The sequence below is a fragment of the Adiantum capillus-veneris genome, chromosome 27, assembly GCF_014529385.1.
Source record: "Adiantum capillus-veneris isolate H3 chromosome 27, ASM1452938v2, whole genome shotgun sequence".
NCBI lineage: Eukaryota > Viridiplantae > Streptophyta > Polypodiopsida > Polypodiales > Pteridaceae > Adiantum > Adiantum capillus-veneris.
The window spans coordinates 135942222-135963093 of record NC_140957.1 but is presented as its reverse complement, the minus strand read 5'-3'; positions in this window follow the sequence as shown (position 1 = coordinate 135963093).

The window sequence follows — 20872 nt, the reverse complement described above, 5'->3', positions numbered from 1 at the left end:
GCTCAACATCAGTAGGACATTTTGATAATTGGCTATTGCAAATAAAGGTTGAATAATTCTTTGAATCTAATAGAAGTTACTCAGAGGATTCTACCCAAAGCATTTGCTAGCAATCGAACTGAAAAAAAAAAAAGTCATCGTCTATGAAAAATTTACTAGGTGCAAAAGCTCATCGTTTGAGAAGCTCAGAAAAAAATTTGAAGTATCTTAAAGAGGTTAACCATGGCACATCGGCTTCCAAAAAAGTTTTTAAAATTATTTTTTAGTCTGTAAAAATTATCATCCAGAGAAATTTGTAAAATATTTTGAGTTTCAATTTGAAAGCCAAGAAACCTTGTCGTAGCCATATTTCTTATTGATTTCACAAGTAGTCGCATTGCTACAAATAAGCTACAAATTTGGGACCAACGAGAAGCAAAAAAACAAGTATTTTTCGGACTTTGGTTATACATCAATTTCAAAATCTGTCAATTGTCACTTTCTTCTAGAAAATCAGTCAATAATTCTAATTGCAAATTGCTATAGCACAACTACATATTTTTGGTATTTCATAATACTCTATTTGGCTGCATAGTTTTATTAATTAATCTACACGTTCATGGTGCACTTATCGTAAGTACCCACAATCAATGAACAATTAGTAAATCTACAATAAGGACTTACATTGCATTGGACTTGAAGATAAATTATTGTGTATTGCACGCACTGAAACTACATCAATGCAAATTAGCTCTAAAGCGTTCAGTTTCGAGGATTTTGACGTTACTAAAGATGCAAGCACATTATTTCCATGGGTCAATGAGTTATATGATTATTTTCACAATAGAGATTTTTTCAAACGTGACAAAGTTAAATGTGCATCCGGTCATCTTACTACTATTGTTGCATTATGGTGGAATTCTATCAAACAACATGATGAATGTCCATACACATGGTCTACATTTTGAGAGTTGTTTGTTTCAGAATTTTTATTTGCACAATATAAATCAAAGGTGCACAACGAGATCATGCCACACAATAAAAATTGAAGGTGTACAGGTCTATGTTGATCAAGTTTAGTATTGTTTAATTCAGTTACAAGTCACCGAGCATGTTGATAAAAGAAAATTGAAGCATAAATTCATCCCGAGTTTAGCACCCCACCTTGATGGTGAAGTTGACACCTCCAAATTTTCCCAAGGCTATAAACTTAGCACTAAATGTTGAGAATAAGATTGGAGGTCAATGACAAAATACCAAATTCTAAGGTGCTGATAAGAAGAATGAAAAAAATGTGAATTCTAGGCTACTAATAGGAACATCAACCATGCTTGCTTTGCTAAGAATACTGAGAAGAAGATTAGAGGTCAATGACAATAATAGGAACAATATGTGTATTTTTCCTTCTAACTTTGATAAAAACAAGAATGAAAGTTGTACAATTTATTAAAGATACAAATGTGATAATTTTTCTCCATCTTGCCAGTAGAACAATAACCCTCAATATATCAATATAAATTCTCAGCAAGTATAGTGTCCAAATCAAGTTTCCAATGGCTAAGTTTTTATGATTTGATTATAATGATTATAAGTTTTGAACAACATAAAAAATAATGGCCAATAAAATGGTGATACTCATAGCAACAATTGCAAGGCTAGTAAAACAACCGTACCAATGGGGTAACACTCAACCTAATAGCATACTTTGCTTAAAGTAAACAGCAAATTCCAAGGTAGACACGTCACAAATTTTTTTGATGATGATAAAAGTCATGTTTTCATTTTTGCATTGTAATTCACTTTACGTCATGTCTCAGTACAGTGTGAGCTTAAAACTATTTTCAATCAGCAACGATATAATTGAAAGGACCAAGTAAAAGTGAAATTTCTATTGGTGGTTTTGCACATAGAATTGATGTGATTTTGGGTATGTCATTCGAACACAAATTTCACTAATTGATTTTAAAACATATTCACTGGTAAGTATGGAGCTTGATTTACCCCTTGTAATTTTTGCAGTTAAAATGCACATTCGTAAGGCCTCGTTTATGAGGAGAAGCCATCGTGCGTAAGAAAAATCACTCGTTCGAAAACCAAGTTGGCGAGCGGCCGGTGACCAATGGTCAATGATTGGTGACCGCCGCTAGGCAGAAGTCAATGGCTGGTGGCCAATTTTTAGGCGGACTTGTCTTCTCAAGGGTGGTCACGCATGGGTGCATTGGAGAGTCCAACTTGGACGTCTTGTCTACAAAAGGGCGGCTATACACGGTTGCCTCTCATGAGAGAGGACAGCTCTTTTGGACTATAAAAGGAGGCCTTTTCTACATACATTTTGCATTGTGAAGTTGATGAAACAAGGTGTATGTGAGGTGGTGAGAGTGAAGCAAGGCGGGAGCTCCATTGAGGGTATAATCCCTTTGTAAGCTACTTTTAGTTTGAAGTACTAAATCCATTGAGTGTCTGCTTTCTTGTGGACGTAGCCCACATTGACTGAACCATGTATGTTGTGCTCTCTCTCTCTCTCTCTCTCTCTCTCTCTCTCTCTCTCTCTCTCTCTCTCTCTCTCTCTCTACTCGACTCGACTCTATAATCTCTTGTGTGTGCAAATTATCTCTCTCCACCATTAAGTAAACTACTCTAATATCTACTTAGCCACGCCCTATTTCCTAACAATTGGTATCAGAGCAAGGTTTGCTCGTAGCCAAAGTATCTCAAGGAAAGGGTTCCTTGAATTGAGTAGGAGTAATGGATGAGGAAGGTAAGCTCAAGATGAAGAAGTTCAATGGCAAAAACAACCAACATTGGAAGATGCAAATTAAAAACTACCTCTACCACAAGGATCTTTATTTGCCACTAAGCGGTCTTACAAAGAAGCTTGCAATGATGGCAGATGAAGCATGGATTGTCCTTGACCGAAATAAATTAGGAACAATCCGGCTAAGCTTGGTGTCAATGGTGGCCTTCAACGTTTTGGAGATGAAGACCACATAGGACGTGATGAAATCACTTGACAGCCTCTACAAGAAACCATCGACATCCAATAAGGTATTTCTCATGAAGTGCTTGCTCAATCTAAAAATGGCAAAGAATGGTTTAGTTGCAGAACACCTAAACAACTTTAACACAGACATAAGTCAACTTTGATCGGTGAAGGTTAATTTCGATGACAAAGTGCAAACCCTCCTTATACTATCGTCTCTACCGAATAGTTGGGATAGCCTTGTGATGGTTGTAAGTAACTATGTCTCTAGCACAAATACTCTTAAGTTTGATGATGTTGTGGGTGTTCTCCTAAGGGAGGAAATGCAAAGGAGAAGCACAAGTGAATCATCGAGTACTGCACTATTAGCGAAAACGAGGTGAAGATCGAAGGAGAGGTTCAAAAGCCAAAAGGGTCGTGATCGCTCAAGGCAAAGCAAGTCACGCACAAAGTCAGTTCTTGAATGTTGAAACTATGGCAAGAAGGGCCATGTCAAGAAGGATTGTTGGTCCAAGAAGAAGAAAGTGTCAAAGTCTCAGGACAACAAGCCAACATCGGAGGCCAATGTGGCAGGTAAAGTAGAGAAAGATGCTCTTATTCTCTCATTAAACAATGTGTCTAATTCCTAGATAGTATACTCCGGTCTGAGACTTCATTCCATGCGACACCTTATAAGCAGCATTTCCAAGATTACACCAAAGGTAATTTTGGGTATGTATACTTGGGAGATGATGAAGCTTATAAAATTGTTGGCAAAGGTATAGTTTGAATCAAAACTGCAAATGGAAATGGATGGAAGCTTAAAGATGTTGGACATGTTCCTTCTCTTCGCAAAAATTTGATCTCTACAAGAAAATTGGACGATGCAGGTCACAACATTGCATTCAAAAACAAACATTAGAAGATCTCAAAGGGGTCTTTGGTAGCTGCCAAAGGAAAAAAAAGTTCGTAAACTTTACTTGTGTACTGTCAGTACGTAATCTTCAACTTGTGCAATAGCTACAAAAGTCGACAATGCGTGGCACTATTGACTTGGGCATATGAGTGCAAAAGAAATGCAAATCCTTCAATCGAAGAAGCTTCTACCAAGTTTGAAAGAAGTGGAATAAGAGTTCTCTGAAAAGATTATGTTTATGGTAAACAAAAGAGGATAAAATTTCAAAATTCATGAAATGAAAAAAAAAAATTAAAAACTTGGTTCATTTTGATGTTTGGGATCCTGCAAGTACATCGTCCCTTAGTGGCTCGTTGTACTATGTAACATTCATAGAGGATGCAACTAGGAAAACATGGGTTTATGTAATGAAGAAAAAATCCGGTGTGTTTTTCATATTTCAAAGGTGGAAATCCTTTGTCGAGAATGAAGCAGGTACCAAGATTACATGCCTTAGATCCGAACCTCAACAAAATGGCATTTTGAAAAGGATGAATAGAACAATAATGGAGAGAGTACGAAGCATGCGGCTATATGCAGGCCTACCGCTTGAGCTTTGGATAGAATCAGTAAGTATGTTTGTGTACTTAATCAACTAGTCACCTTCAACGGCATGGGATGGTTCCAGAAGAGGCATGGACAGGTAAACCGGTGAATTATGCATTTCTCAAAGTGTTTGGGTGTGAGGCTTTCATTCACATAGATAGAATCATAAGGTCAAAGTTAGATGCAAAGTCCAAAAAGTGTTTCTTCATTGGCTATGAAGAAGTTGACTTTTTGGGTATTGCCTATGGAATCCTGAAGATGGTAAAATCTTTAGAAGTAGAGATGTAATATTCAATAAACAAAATATGTACAAGGATTACTTGGAAAGAAAACAAACAAAAGAAACAGGTGATGAGTACATGGAGATTGAGGATGGTGAAGACTCAAGGAGTGCAAGCGGTGACAACATGCAACAACATCAACCAAATGAGGAGCCTCAACCTATGCCCCAAAGATCTACAAGAGCAAGTAGACCTCCAAAAAGGTTTGTTCCTTCCTTCAACCATCTCTTGATCTGAGATTTTGGAGAGCCGGAATCATACAAAGAACCTATGCAGCACGAATCCAAAGAAGAATGGATGAAGATCGTGCAAGTGGAGATGGACTCATTACATCGCGACCAAGCATGGGAGTTGGTTAAGCTCCATAAAAGTAAGTGGGCACTGCAAAACAAATGGGTGTACAAGTTGAAGGAAGAAGAAGGTGGGAAGAAAGGGTACAAGTCCAAGCTTGTCGTTGGTAAAAGGGTGTTCTCAAAAGAAAGGTATTGACTTCAATGAAATATTTTCTCCTATTATAAAAATGAACTCAAGTAGGCTTGTTTTAAGCCGTGTGGCTGCTCATGACTTAAATCTTGAGCAAATGGATGTAAATACGGTGTTCTCTCATGGTGACTTGGAGGAGGATATTTACATGCTTCAACCAAAGGGGTATGAAGTAAAGGGTAAGGAGAAAATAGTTTGCAAATTAAAGAAGAGCTTGTATGGTCTAAAGAAAGCATCAAGCCAGTGGTACTTGAAGTTCAATTGATGGATGTTGGACCATGGATTCAGAAGATGCAACTCAGATCATTGCGTCTACACAAAGAATTTGGGAGATGGAAAGTTTATCATCTTAATGTTGTATGTTGATGACATGCTGATTGCAAGTGCTAACATGAAGGATATCAAAGACCTAAAACAAGAGTTGTCTAAATCTTTTTCACTGAAAGATTTAGGTGATGCAAAGAAGATACTTGGTAGTATGAAGATATCAAGGAATAGGACAAAAAGGACAGTAACGCTATCTCAAGAGGATTACATCAAGAAGGTACTAGAAAGGTTTGCAATGCAAAATGCAAAATTGGTTTTTACACCTTTGGCTAGTCACTTTAAACTAGCCAAGGATATGTGTCCAAAGACACAAGAGAAGATAGCCTATATATCTAAAGTTCCATATGTTGTAGTGGTAGGTTCTCTAATGTATGCTATGGTCTAGACAAGGCCATATATTGCACATGCAGTGGGAGTTATGAGTAAGTTCATGGATAATCTAGGTAAAGAACATTGGCAAGCTGTGAAGTAAATACTTATGTGAGGTCCCCAACCCCGAGAAGATTGGGGCGACTTGATAGATGGCCTTCCTTTATTCTCCTTTTCCATTGACGACACCCTACTCTGTTTCCACAAAGTAGAGCTACGAGCAACAGAAGAGAGGAAGTCCTCTATCCGTCATTTACGTGGTTATAAGGGTCATATGCCACAAGCCAGGTCGATAAATCTAGGATTCTAATGAAGCTGTTTCCTAACATAAAGATGAAATATCATTGACATATTTAGAATCCTAAACAACACCTTTTTCCCCACGTTTAAGAGGCACGGCCGTCATCCATAAACCATAAATATAATATGAGACTTAGTCTAAACTAAGTAGTAATCTTGTGTCACGTAGATTTTGGTCATCTCAACTCTTGGCACAATGAGTCTCTAATTTCACTTCTCTTAATAAGAGGGAGTGGAGAGTTTCCCGACTAATCGAGACCACCCATCCTTGACTGGCAACCTGAGCCAGCCCCCACTTTCCACCTCACACTCACACTTTTTACCACACTGTTTTACATATACAAATAGTGTTCCTTAATTAATTCCAAACACACGTTCTTTTATACAGCCCTTCAAACAATACCAAATCAATTCAAACAAGGCCTAATGAAAACGGCCCTATTATTCAACAAAAATAACTTTTCCAATTTCTCATGAGTTTGCCGCTACCCGTGGACTTCCTCTCTCTAACCAATAGAGCCTTTGCAAACGATTTATTCGCTAACCACGAATTGTGCAACCATCCTATCGTGCTAACCGCGAGGCATCCCGCTACCCGCAAGGCATCTCGCTAACCGTGAGACATCTTGCTAACCACCAGGCATCCCGCTACCCGCGAGGCATCCCGCTAACCGCGAGGAACAAAAGAGAGCCGATAACCTCAGCTTAATCTTCGCTAACCATGGAATCATCTCCCTACATGCGAGGAACAAAAGATATTCTTTCAACAATTTTTCTCATTAAATGATTCTTTAAACATGATCGGCCAATTCTTCATATCAATCAGAATCCATTTATGAAACAATAACAATTTATTAAGCAATAACAATTCAACAAACAGTGACAATTTATCAAACGGTTCTTTTACTAATCTATGAAAATATATGCTTGTTTCTTGTGATAGAATCACGTTTCTTAAGCAGTTTAAGGGGTTCCCTATGCTTAGCTTTCCAAGTCAAATATGAATAGCAATGCAGAATTATAAATTTGTCTTACCGAATTTGGAGCACGTGCAGCTAACTCCTATGCTAGAGGTTGGACGGCTTCGACTTCTTCTTCGGTTGATGCTTCCACATGAGATATGTTCGGAGTAGATACCTTCCTTTCCACCTTCCTTGGTGGTGCAACGGCATGAGCGTCCTTAGAACTTCGCGTTACACGCTTCAGAGCCATAGCTTCAGAATAGAGAAAAGAAAAGCGCGTTGTTGGAGAGAGAGAGAGAGAGAGAGAGAGAGAGAGAGAGTTCACAAACCGAGAGACGGCACGTCGACGATTAGAGATGGAGATGGCTTGAAAGTGAGAGGTTAAGGGAGAGAGTTTTCCTCCGACGCGTCGTTGCAAGAGATCTTTCGCTTCTGTAGATGTGTGTTTGTGTCTTGAAAGTGAGGGAAGAGGGATCTTTATATAGGCTCTCAAGGCCGGCTAAGAATAGAGGGATAAGTTCACGTACATTTGCGGCTTCCAAAAATATATATTTTTTTTTATATTTTATTTTTTATTATTATTATTTTGCGTACACGGATTCCGATGCATGATTTTGGCTCTCCAATTTTAGAAAAAGCTTACGCTCCAAGACAAGAACTCTAAACTTAACTCCCCGCTCTTTCTTTCCTAAAAATACTCCTCCTTTCTTAAAATTGCTCCTTCTTTCCCAAGAGTCAACTCTTATCTTTAGATACAATCTTGAGGCTTAAGTTTCCAATCAATCTTATTGTTTCCAAGTGAATAAGGGTCATAATTAATAGTTTTAAAGTCCATTTTTTGATCTAATCGTTCCATTAGAATGCTCTTTGACTTAATAAAATGCAAACCTAAAATATTTGCAAAGTAGATGAAATACTTTTATTGAAAAATGTTGGGTACATTACAACTTAGGTATCTAAAGGGGACAACCACAAATGCTCTGCATTTTGGAGGCATTGACATTTTCTTGCAAGGGTATGCTAATACAGATACGGCAAGTGCCAAAGACACTCGAAGGAGCACTACTGGCCACATCTTCACGATTGGAGACACAACAGTAAGTTGGGCTTCAAAGCTGCAAAAAGTGGTCTCACTTTCTACCTAAGGAGCAGAATATGTAGCAATGACGGAGGCAAGCAAAGAAAGTATGTGGCTTCACAGATTCTTGGAGCAGCTTGGATACAAGTAAGACAATTATGTCTTGTACAGTGACAGTCAAAGCGCCATTCATCTTGCAACTAATTCAACATTTCACTCAAGGACAAAGCACATTGAGGTGAGATATCACTTCATACGTACTCTTTTGGAAGAGGGACAGCTAAAACTAGGAAAGGTGCACACAAGTGAAAATCCTGCAAACAGTTTACAAAGGTGGTCAACAAGGAGAAGTTGAGCTTTTGCTCATCTTCAATTGGCATTCAAGGATAAGAAGCTAGGATGGAAAGCAGTCACAAGTTTGGTGTGGAGATCGGTCTCCAAGTGGGAGATTATTAAGTATGAATCTTGATTTACCCCTTGTAATTTTTCGTCGTTAAAACGCACATTTTTAAGGCCTCCATTATGAGAAGAATCCATCGTTCGTAAGAAAATCACTCGCCAAAAAACCACGAATGCACTCCTAGTCTCGAGCTCGAGACTTAGCTCACCGAAATATTCCCTTTTCGCTAAAATATTCTGGCCAAACAACGATCGAAAAGTGGTCGAAAAATGACTGATTGATTGGTTGGTCGGTTGACCGGTGGCTGGTGGTCAATGACCTGTGTGGCCGGTGGGTGATCAGAAGTCAATGGTCGGTGGCCGGTGGCCAATTTCTAGGCGGACTTGTCTTCTCAAGGGCGGCCACACATGGGCGCATTGGAGAGTCCAACTTGGACTAGTCTACACAAGGGCGGCTGCACACGGTTGCCTCTCATGAAAGAGGACAGCTCTTTTGGCCCATAAAAGGAGGCCTTTTCTACACACATTTTGCATTGTGAAGTTGATGAAACAAGGTGTATGTGAGGTGGTGAGAGTGAAGGAAGGCAGGAGCTCCATTAAGGGAATAATCCCTTTGTAACCTACTTCTAGTTTAAAGTACTAAAGCCATTGAGTGGCTACTTTTTTGTGGATGTAGCCCACATTGGGTGAACCACGTATATTGTGCTCTCTCTCTCTCTCTCTCTCTCTCTCTCTCTCTCTCTCTCTCTCTCTCTCTCTCTCTCTCTCTCTCTCTCTCTCTCTTTATATATATATATATATAATCTCTTGTGTGTGAAAATTCTCTCTCTCCATTAACACTAGGTTGGTAACCTAACAGGACATAAAGTGTCCTTTCAGGGTTTTGAAAAAAACCTCCAAAACCATAGCAGATCCAGTCATTTTGTAAAATCCTCTCATGAGGTTATAGTTCAAGGCCTACTACACATGGAAAAAATAAGAAACTTGTAAAATTTCTTATCTGTTGGTCACACCAAGCCTCCAAAGTTGATGGACCAGTACATTTTCATCAAAACAGTCATTTCTTACGTTTTGTTGCATAAAAATAAGATTAGGGATTTTTATAGGACTTGAGATAAATTCCCTAGTTAACTTCAATGGGTTGGTGATCAGAACATATGATTTCTTCTCATTCACTATTTTTTGTTTTGCCAAAAGAAATAGGTACAAAAAAGTTGATTTTTTACCATTCTGCAAACCTATCATCAAAGTTTCTATAGCCACGCTCAATACAAATAATATATGCATGTTTTCTTAGTTCCCTATTGTCTTTTAGGTTTATAAGAAGCCATGGAGCATGTCAAAAGAATAATACATCTCTTACCAAGGGGAATCTTGGGGACAAAGATGAAGTGCTAAATACAGCAAACATGAAAAAACTAGGTTCAAAATTATGAGTTGTAGAATCCCATAGAAACTATTCAATATCTGATCCTTATGACTAGATATGGTTACTACCTACAAATTGCATGTAGTTGTCACAAGAAACTAACAATATTGAAAAAGGTATACTTGATATTCTAGAATGTTTCGTTTTCTTCTATAATTGAAAAAATCAACCATCGTTGTCTACTATGCAAAAAAGGATATTAGGTGCCCCAAAACTCAAGGAATATTAGCTTTATGTTACAATATGCGACATAGAAAATCAAAACTGCATTTGGATATCATGAAAGCCACCAAAAAAATCATAGAAGAGCTAAAATTGGCTAAAAAACAGGATTTGACATTTTTTGTAATTTGGTCATAACTTACAACTTTAACATTTATTTCTCCCTAGAAGCATCAGGACATGTTGAGGACTACTAAAGATAGTTCTCTAGCATTATAGACCTCACAAACATGAATTCTAGAGTGGTATAGTTGCAAAAAGTTGAAAAAAAGCCAAAAACAGGACCCGTTTTTTCACACAGTTTAGGTTGTGAAATGTTGTGCAAGGACAAGGTTAAAGATGGAATTAATATTCCAAAAAAATGTCGAGTTCTTTTCAGCTCATGAGACAACTTTCTAGACAGATAGCACCTCAAAATCCATTTTGAAACTCTTGACATAATTCAAGGAAAATGGTCACTTAACAGGACATAAAAGTGTCCCATTACCAACCTAGTGTTAAGTAAACTACTCTAATAAGCTAAGCCCTATTTTCTAACATTCACTTTCTCTCACACATAATAACAAAAAAATTTGCATCCAAGCAATACATGAAAAATTCTACTTCTCACTCATACACTAGCTAATAAAACTATCAAAAAGCAAAATAGAGCAAAACTTGTGCTTGTTAATTACGTGTCTACCAACTGCCACCACTCATAAGCTCAAGAGCTTATGGGGGATGATGGCGTGGTGCCATGGTGAGAAGGCTGCAAAGAAACGCGAGAGAGAGAGAGAGAGAGAGTTGGCACAGCTTGCAAAATAATGCTATATTGATTGATTGAAAATATCTACTACATATAGAGTAAGCTTTTCATGCAAAACTCAAAGCGTATCTGCATGCATGTTAGAGGCATTTCCCACGGATAGATAACCGTACAGGGCTTGAATCCAGCAATCCCCCCCTCAAACCCGAACTAGACAGACCCTCTCATGATACCTCCAGTTTTTGGTGTACTCGTCAACCGTGAGTTTTAGATTCTCTCACAACCAAGGATTTTTTGTTTATCCAGAAGTTGGTGCTACGATACTAAACCCCCCCTTGAACAGATAGGGTGTAGGTCAAAAAACAAATGGAGTTTTTGGTTCATTGCCAAACCTTGGGTTTAAGGTGTACCCAGTAACCTCACAAAAAGTAGAACAAAATAGGACTTGAACAAAAAATTGATGATTTGGGAGGTCTTACCACTCATGTGTGGAAGTGTCTATAGCCCGTACAATTTATTTTGACTAAAAAACATGAAAAGAGTTAATCTAAAAAGCTTCATTGTCAATAGAATATATTGGAGATTTGGTGTCTCCCTCAATCACATGAATTTGTTTCTTTTACCCTTTTGAAAGTACTATTTGAAGGATGATTTGTTTTACCACAGTGAACACAAGGATTCTTCTCGAAACAGTTTTTTGTCTGATGATTGTTGCGCCCACAAATGGCGCAAGATCTAGTACTAATGGATGGTCAAGATGAAGCTCAGGTAGAAGCACAATTAGTGACTACATAGGCACTAGAAGTATCAAAAGAACTGATGGGGGCATTGGAGACTGTATATGCACTAGGAATAATAGAAGAATTGGTACCGGATACCCTTCATTCTTCTTCCTGCAATGAATTAATAATACCGTCCAAGGAGGGCAACGAATCCTTCTCCTTTAAAACAGTAACAATCTAATGGAATTTATCAAACTAACTTTTCAACAAAATAGCTATGAGATCTTCTTCTGGTACAGGGACTTCAACATAAACAAGTTGAGTTTTAATCCTCTTTAGTCGGTTGACTAAAGATGTAATATTTTCATCAGCACGCATAGCAAGAGAGTACAACTCCATCTTTAGACTCGTCATTGAATACTTAGTTTTAGCACCAAAAATCTTCTCTAGTTGTATCCAGGCAGCGTTGGCAGATTGCATGTCATCCAGATAATGAATAAAATAATCTTCGAGAGATGTCAGAATAATACCTAATGCTTGCTCGTCCTTGCGTTGTTGCTCGACAGATAACGCTCTGGTAACTGCAGCCGATGTGCCAGCTTTGTCAGCAGTTGACAGAGGCTTGACCACGCTCCAAAGATTCTTACTTTAATTTTCCAGGTGTGGAAGCCAGATTTGTTGAATTTATCTACTTTTGATGCCATATTTGAAGTAAATAGAAAGTTGCCTTTTGAGAAGGTTTCAAAACTTTAAGGCTCGATTTTACCAAGCACAATGTCACATTGATAGCTTTGTTTTCGTCTTCAAGTTACATATGCGGATCAAAAGGAGGATGTGGTGATATGCTGAGAAGTTGTTTGCACCCTTGCCAATTAACTTCTTTGCAGCATTTTGAGAAGCTTCTTGTTGAGCTTCCTAGGCCACCGTTCGTTAAAGTAGATCTTGATTTAGCGATTTGAAACCCTCTTCTATTTGCTATCACCGCCTTGTAAGTGTTTCAAGATTTGAATGGTGGGGGTGTGAAGACCCTCTAGCCAAGGCTCAAAGAAGACAACCATGTAAATAATGTGAAATATTAAAAAAATGGTGAATGTTGTAGCTCAGACAACAGCGCTAATGACGTTTTGCTCCAGAGTAGCTCAGACGAGGCAAAATTGAAAATGTTGTAGTGTTGACGGTTGCACCTTAGATCGTGGCAAACCTATTGATGATGGCACTGTTGTTCATGGCCTTCTTCAACCTGCTTCTCACCAAGCCTTGATCACCTCAAGGCGGCACCCTCTGCAATGCTCTCGACGGCTCTCCAACACCGCCCTTAAAGCTGACGTCTCCTTTGTAAAGCTCCCATAGCACCCCGTGGCCTTTGCTCTATTCCCCCGAAGCTTTCTGAGTCAATGCGATGTCGGGTAAGGTACTGATACTAGTGATAATCTCGAGAGCTTATGGGGGATGATGGCATGGTGCCATGGCAAGAAGGCTGTAGAGAAACGAGAGAGAGAGAGAGAGAGAGAGAGAGAGAGAGATAGAGAGAGTCGACATGGATTGCAAAATAACGCTATATTGATTGTTTGAAAATCTCTACTACATATAGAGTAGCTTTTCATGAATCCAGCAACGACCACATGAGATATTCACACAAAGGTATTTCTTCTCAATTCAAGGATTGCTTTTTGTATAATTTGCCTCTTGGCATTCCACTCTCACAACATTTTATGGAATTAGGGCGATTTTGGGCATGTCATTCAACACAAATTTGATCCACCAACCCACTTTAAAACACATTCAGTTACTCTCACACATAATACTATCTTGCAATCAAGCAATACTTGAATATCTTGAAGTTTGGGAACATAATTTGATGCACCAACAAAGCATTGAGAATTTACTCTCTCAATTTCTTATTGATGATAGGCACATTAAATGGGAAGCTTTTATTCAATTTTTTTAGCTTGTCATTCAATATCAACCTGGTAAAGAGAATATTATAGCCAATACTATGAGTAGGAGATCTCATATTAATCATATATCAACTAATGCACATGCATCCTTTGTTTCTATGCTTGATACTTATGCACATGGTGAGGAAAAGGATCGGAATGGAGTAACCTTTTCGAGCAAGCTTTGAGGTGAGCTCGGGAGATGATTAGAGCGAGATTTGGGAGGGAGTTTCTCTTTTAGCTTATCCATCTTTCTCTTCTAAGTGAGCTCGGGAGATGATTAGAGCGAGATTTGGGAGGGAGTTTCTCTTTTAGCTTATCCATCTTTCTCTTCTAAGTGAGAGGCTTAAACAACCCGGTAGATGATTAATCTTGTCAAACTCAATACATAAGATTGTATCAAATGTGCCTCATGGAGATGGGAGAGGGAACAAAGTATGTAAAATGGGCTTCTTTCACTTTGTAGCTCCAGTATCCCTCCCTCTCACTCCCTCTACCACTCTCATTATCTCTATCAGCTTTAAGTCAATTATGCACACACCTATACAAATGTCACATTATCTTCCTAACTCTATGGATGTGCATAAATTGCTCTATCCTGTTCTTTCTCTATCTCTACAAGTATAAACCAGCTTCATAGCAACTTTATTCTTTAGTGAAATGTTAAACAATATGCACACAGAGAGGGGTGCTCTCTCTCTCTCTCTCTCTCTCTCTCTCTCTCTCTCTCTCTCTCTCTCTCTCTCTCTCTCTCTCTCTCTCTCTCTCAATACCTCTCTCAACCTATTTATTGATATTCATCTCTCCCTCTCTTGCTCTCTCAGGCACCTCTCTCACTATACTCTCAACATGCTCCTCTCTTTGAGCTCTCTCTATATCTCACTCTCTCCCACACTTTCTCTCTCTAACGAAGCCAAATTTGACTTTGTTTAGGCAACTCCATTCACTTTAGAATTATGCACATACAAGTAGTCAACAACATAATTACAATGAATTATTTCAAAATATGTCAAGTAGAAATTACAGGCTAAGCTTAGATCACATGGCCTGAGTGTTCTTGGGATACAATACTTATAGGGACTTCTTGCTACATCTTTGTTGTAATTGAATGAAAATATATTCTAGAAATTACAAGGTAAACTTAGACCACATGGCCTAGGTGTTCTTGGGATACAATACTTATAAGGACTTCTTGCCGCATCTTTGTTGTAATTGAATGAAATATATTCTTGATGGATTCTCAGTGCTTAGGAATTGTTTGGATTCCTTGTCTTTAGATGAATTTAATCCAAAGTGTGTGTGTGTGTGTGTGTGTGTGTGTGTGTGTGTGTGTGTGTGTGTGTGTGTGTGTGTGAGAGAGAGAGAGAGAGAGAGAGAGAGAGGGGGGGGGGGGGGGGGGCAAAGATTTTCACTAAAGAATGAAGTTGATATATACTTGTAGACATAGAGAAAAAGTGAGATAGAGATGCTTATGCACATGCATAGAGTATGGAATATAGTGTGACATTTGTATAGGTGCATACAGCTAGAAAGAGATATGTAAGAGCAAGAGAGATAAAGATAGAGAAAGAGAGAGAATGAGTAGAAAAAAGAAAGCAAAGTTGAAAGAGAGATATGTACATGTAAATAGATAGAGGGAAGGAGATAAGACTATAATGCGAGCTATTCAAGAGATCTTTTTTTTATACTTATTTGCAGCAAGTTTTTTGGAGCAAGCTTTTTCACTAGAATTGGTAAATCTAGAAATACCCAAAAAAGTTCCCTTCAAAGCTCGCTCCAAACCTCTACTCGGCGATGAGGACTTCAAAACCACATGGCTACATATTACTAAAAATGCCTCTCATTCATTTTTGGAATACACACTTCAAAATTATTTTCTTGATTTCAAGCATAAACTATGTATTATTTTAGCTTTTCATTTATTGATTATTAAAAAGTTGCATAAATCGCCCTATGTTGGTCATGGAGGTTTTGCAGCTACATTTTAGAATTAAAGAGTTGCATAAGCTGCCCTATGCTGGTCAGGGAGGTTTTGCAACTACATTTTAGAATCTATATTGTGATTCTTATTAGCCAACTACCAATTCAAAGCCATATATTACATCTTGTGGTATGCCAAAATGTTAATTCTGCCATATGTCAAAAATTATAGGTCTTTGGTATATAATTCTCATTTTTGAATGACCTTGAGAACACAAAATAATTTTGTGACTGGTTTACAAGCATGATATGATCTGGACTACTTTTTTATCATTCATATTTCATTCCCTATAAAAAAACTTTCACAACACATCAAGCTAAAGTTTTGTTTCTCAAATTTGTATTCCACATCATGGTTTGCTAGAGGTAATGATTTCAAACTGAAATTCAAAGTTTTGGAGAGCTCTTTGGACCACTTTATTTGAAAATATTGGTACTACACTTGATTTTACTTCTTCCTTTCATCCAAAATCAAAATGAACAAGACGAAGTAACTAACCATACGATCATTGACTTACTTGAACCATCTGTGCATTTTGAACCAAATAAATGAAATAACTATCTTCATTTTTTTGCAATTTGTATACAATATTGTCATTCAATATGTTAATGGCAAGTCACCTTGTGACGTTGTGTATGGTTATTCACTTGTACACTTGCATCTTGTTTTTCTAACAATGTACATAGTTTTCCATTGACTTTCATGAAATTTATGCAAACGTACAATTTTCCATTAAGCAATCATATGGACAATACACTAAGCTTGCCAATTAACAAAAGAAATCATGTCAAGAGAATTATGTTTTGTTGTGTGTTAAAAGATGTCAAATCATGAGTACGGACACTAATGCTTTTGTGAAACTTGCTACTTGCTTTTATGGTCCTTTTAATATTTCATTTGTCATTAAGGATGTCTCTTTTAAGCTAGATTTACCATCTTACTAGCACATTCACAATGGCTTTCACATTAGTCCCTTGAGACCTTTTTTAAGAACACGTACCCTTGTCAAATCTATAAAGATCCACCTACACATATAGATCAAGAAGAGAAACTTGTACCTACACAAATTCTTGACCATAATACTACCATTAGACACATAAACACAGTTGATAATAAATATCTTTTGATTTTCAATGATCACCATAGAGAAGATGCATGTTGAATGTGTGAAAATTTCTTTCACAATTTCCCATATCTTATCTCTATCTTTCATCACCCCCTATTGAGCAATTGATGTCTCTATTAAGCAAATAAATGCAGTTGGGAGGAATGTTATGCTATTGTCTACCTTTCTGGTTTTTGTGTTGTTTGTTGTTAGCATCAACATGTATATGGGATAATTAGCCTTTGTAATGGTTAATTACTCTGTTGCTATCTTGTTTAATTAGTGGTTAATTAATTGTGAGATTGATGTTTGTTTATATTGTAAGTTTAGAAGTTGAGAAGGCAACTACAAAATCAAGAATCTATAGTTCAATAATTAGAATTCATGAGTATTATATATTTGGTCCAATAAAACTAACACGGGCTAGTTATTGTATCGTCAAGCTAGAGACAAACCAAGTCTTATGGTTTCATGAAAATTCTATGCAGAGAGAGGCTTCAATTTTATGTACTAGTATTACTTGTTAATACATATTAAATACTTGGAGGTTAGATTTAGGCCATTAGTTTTGTGATTTTTCTTCCTACTTTAACTATTTTTTACCACTTTGTGTGTGTGTGTGTGTGTGTGTGTGTGTGTGTGTGTGTGTGTGTGTGTGTGTTTTGTTGTTTTTAAATTTATACTTATACACAAATGAGCATAACAGTTCAAAAGACAGATGCCTTTAGACAAAGGACAACGATTAGCACAAAAACAACTCAGTATTTTATTCATTTTTGTACATCATAGTGAGAAAGAGGAATCATTCTAGTGTTTTGTATATAAGTGAAAGAGGCCAGGTTCAATAGTGATGGATAGAAGCTTGATCAAAAAGATCATAAGCAAAACAAGATATTCGTTAGCCTTAAATACGTATTACAAGCGTTAAAAAAGCTATTAGTTATTATCCATGTTCTACTTAAAACCTTTTTTACTTATACCTACCATCCATGTAGTGTTAAATATCAGCAAGTATCCATTCTAAGAACAGTATGCCACGATGAAAGTGACGTATGTGTGTGTGTGTGTGTGTGTGTGTGTGTGTGTGTGTGTGTGTGTGTGTGTGTCCACCCTAACCCAGGCAACATACTCAATGAGTCACCAGTAGACCCATTGAGTATGGGCCTACTGTCTCATCAAGTTGATGAGAATAGAATAGTCAAGTCTGAAGCCAAAGAGCTGTATCATATCAAAAAATTCACGAGTCTCATTGAAGTTATAAGAGAGAATGTTAACAGAGAGGATTATACTCCAGTTGAATTTTTAAGGCTTTGTTAGCTAGTAGAGAATAGTACAGATGTTGTTCATAGTTAGTCGTAGAAGTTTTCCATGCTTTGACCGGTTTCTATGGATAGTCCTCAAACAAACCGTCCATCCAAGAGTAGTTCATTTATAGGTAAAATGTTTTTGAGATCATAAGAATCAAAATAATTACACAAGGGTAAGTAATTTTAGATTAAGTTGCAACCTAAAACCAACAAAGTCAAAAGACTACAATAGGTGTGAGCAGAAATCCGATCTATAAACAAGGAAAGACCACCTAACACCTGTCAACCTAACAAGGAATTATAAACAATGGATTCATCAAAGCGTATAGACCAAAATCTCCAAAATCAATGTCTTGGTTTTCCAGGTTTTTGGGAGAACCATGTGTTTAGGACGTGTGTGTTGTTGTTTTCAGAATTATACTTATACACAAAATAACATAACAGTTTAAAAGATAACTGGCTTTAAACAAAGGACAATGATTAGCACAAAAACAACTCAATCTTTGATTCATTTCTGTACATCATAGTGAGAATGAGGTATCATTCTAGTGTTTTGTACATAAGATAGTCAAGAAAACTCAGAATTATACTTATACACAAAATAACATAACAGTTTAAAAGATAACTGGCTTTAAACAAAGGACAATGATTAGCACAAAAACAACTCAATCTTTGATTCATTTCTGTACATCATAGTGAGAATGAGGTATCATTCTAGTGTTTTGTACATAAGATAGTCAAGAAAACTTATCCTGAAGTGAAAGAGGCCATGTTCGACATTGATGGACAGCAGCTTAGACAAAAAGATCCTAAGTAAAGATAGAGTCATCACCTGCCTCCATATAAACAAGACAACAGATTCTTTAGCCTTGAATACGTATTGCAAGTGTCAGCAAACCTATCAGATGTTATCCATGTCCTACGTAAAACCTTTTTAACTTATACCTACCATCCATGTAGTGTTAAATATCAGCAAGTATCCATTTTCAGATTAGTAAGCCACAAATGAAAGTGACATGTGTGTGTGTGTGTGTGTGTTGGGGGAGAAAGATATTCACTCAAACCTCAAACAATGTTTTTACGCTTGAAAAATGGGGAATAGTTGTCTTAACATGTTGGGTCCATAGGACACTACCATTGAGGTAACATTCACGCACCTTTCACCATATAACATTCTTTGTGTTTTCTAGGTCAGTACTACAATGTCATTGTGATTATTGTAGTAGTCTATGCATAAATAGTATGAAAAAAATACTATCAATTATATATGAAACCTTACTAGCGTTGACCTCAAGATCCTATAGACAAGGTGTCTATACACTCAATACAAGGTGCACATATGTCCATAGCACAAACAAATACGGATTTCACTCCTCCCAATTATCATGATGATCACACACACTCATGTCCAAGTCAACCATTGCCTTGTACCATGACCGTCATTGAAATTGTCATGACACTCATGACCACACCATAACGAGTTTTATGATACATTTGAGGTTGAACAATCAATATCATATTGATTTTCAAGTACCAATTGGCGTTGGTTTGATACCATAAATACACCAACAAATAGAGAATTCACTCCTCCTCCAAATGATAGCACACACATACCCAAGTCAAAATTTTCATTTGTGCCATAATTCTAGGCCAACCATGACATCCATGACCATGTCATAAGAGTTCATAGCACAATTGTTTAAATCACACTTCGAGACTACGGTGCTATACCATTCACATGGCAAATGATACCATATAGATGGCCAAGGCGTTATCAAGCAAGACTTCCTTGAATGGAGATGGAAGTATCAATCATTTTTGCTTGTTTTGGGTGTTCATATTCTACATCTTGTCAAGATAAGTAAGCTAATAAAATTAATCATTTTCCAAATGAACGCTATAATGTAGAGCAAATGTGTGTTGTGGAAAGGACACCATTTTCCAATCAATTTAAAATATAGGTACCTACTCTTAATTAGAGTGACTCGAGTATGTAATGCAGGGATAATAATCTTTATTTTCAACCTATGAGGTTGCTATCATCATACCTAGCAAGCTGCCACCGAAGTTAACATGTCCCCTTTTAATTAACATTGCTTTCCAACCTTGATGTCATAAGGTACAGCACTTCTCTTTTTTCCTTCCGATATTTGTAGCTGGGAAAGGATCAGTTTGTATGTTGTTAACCTCTCTCTCTCTCTCTCTCTCTCTCTCTCTCTCTCTCTCTCTCTCAAGTTGAAGGCCACCATATTTGAACATTCTAACTACCTAATATAAGGCCTAGTCTACCTCTGGAGTATCAACTGAATCAAATCTAAGGGGAAGAGGATAAAATAAGCGCTCGTGTGATGAATGTTTCAAGTCGCAAATTGTAAGTTTGGTCTCCAAAATAGCATGAATTGAAGGAAAAGATTGGCCAATGTCCAAAATTGAAGGAATGAAAGCTACGAAAACCTCTATGAAAGAATACCTATTCTTGGAAGGAAAGTTGACAAAAAAAAGTATGGACCCATAACACATTTCTACAATAACACACCCCTGAATTCTCCAAATAAATACTAGAACTTACCTGTGATGAAGCTTAGAAATGTATGAAAAGTCAGCATTTAACTGTCAAACTGATTTTGCTCTACCAAAGACATCTAAGTCACGGCATTTGAGAGTTACTACCTTATTTTAGCCCACGTTAATGCACTCGTATATTTGGTGAGCCACTAGGCAAAACAAATTTCCATACGAGTTTATTGAGAGTGGCTTCCATAAGTTCGGGGCTACAAAGATATAGT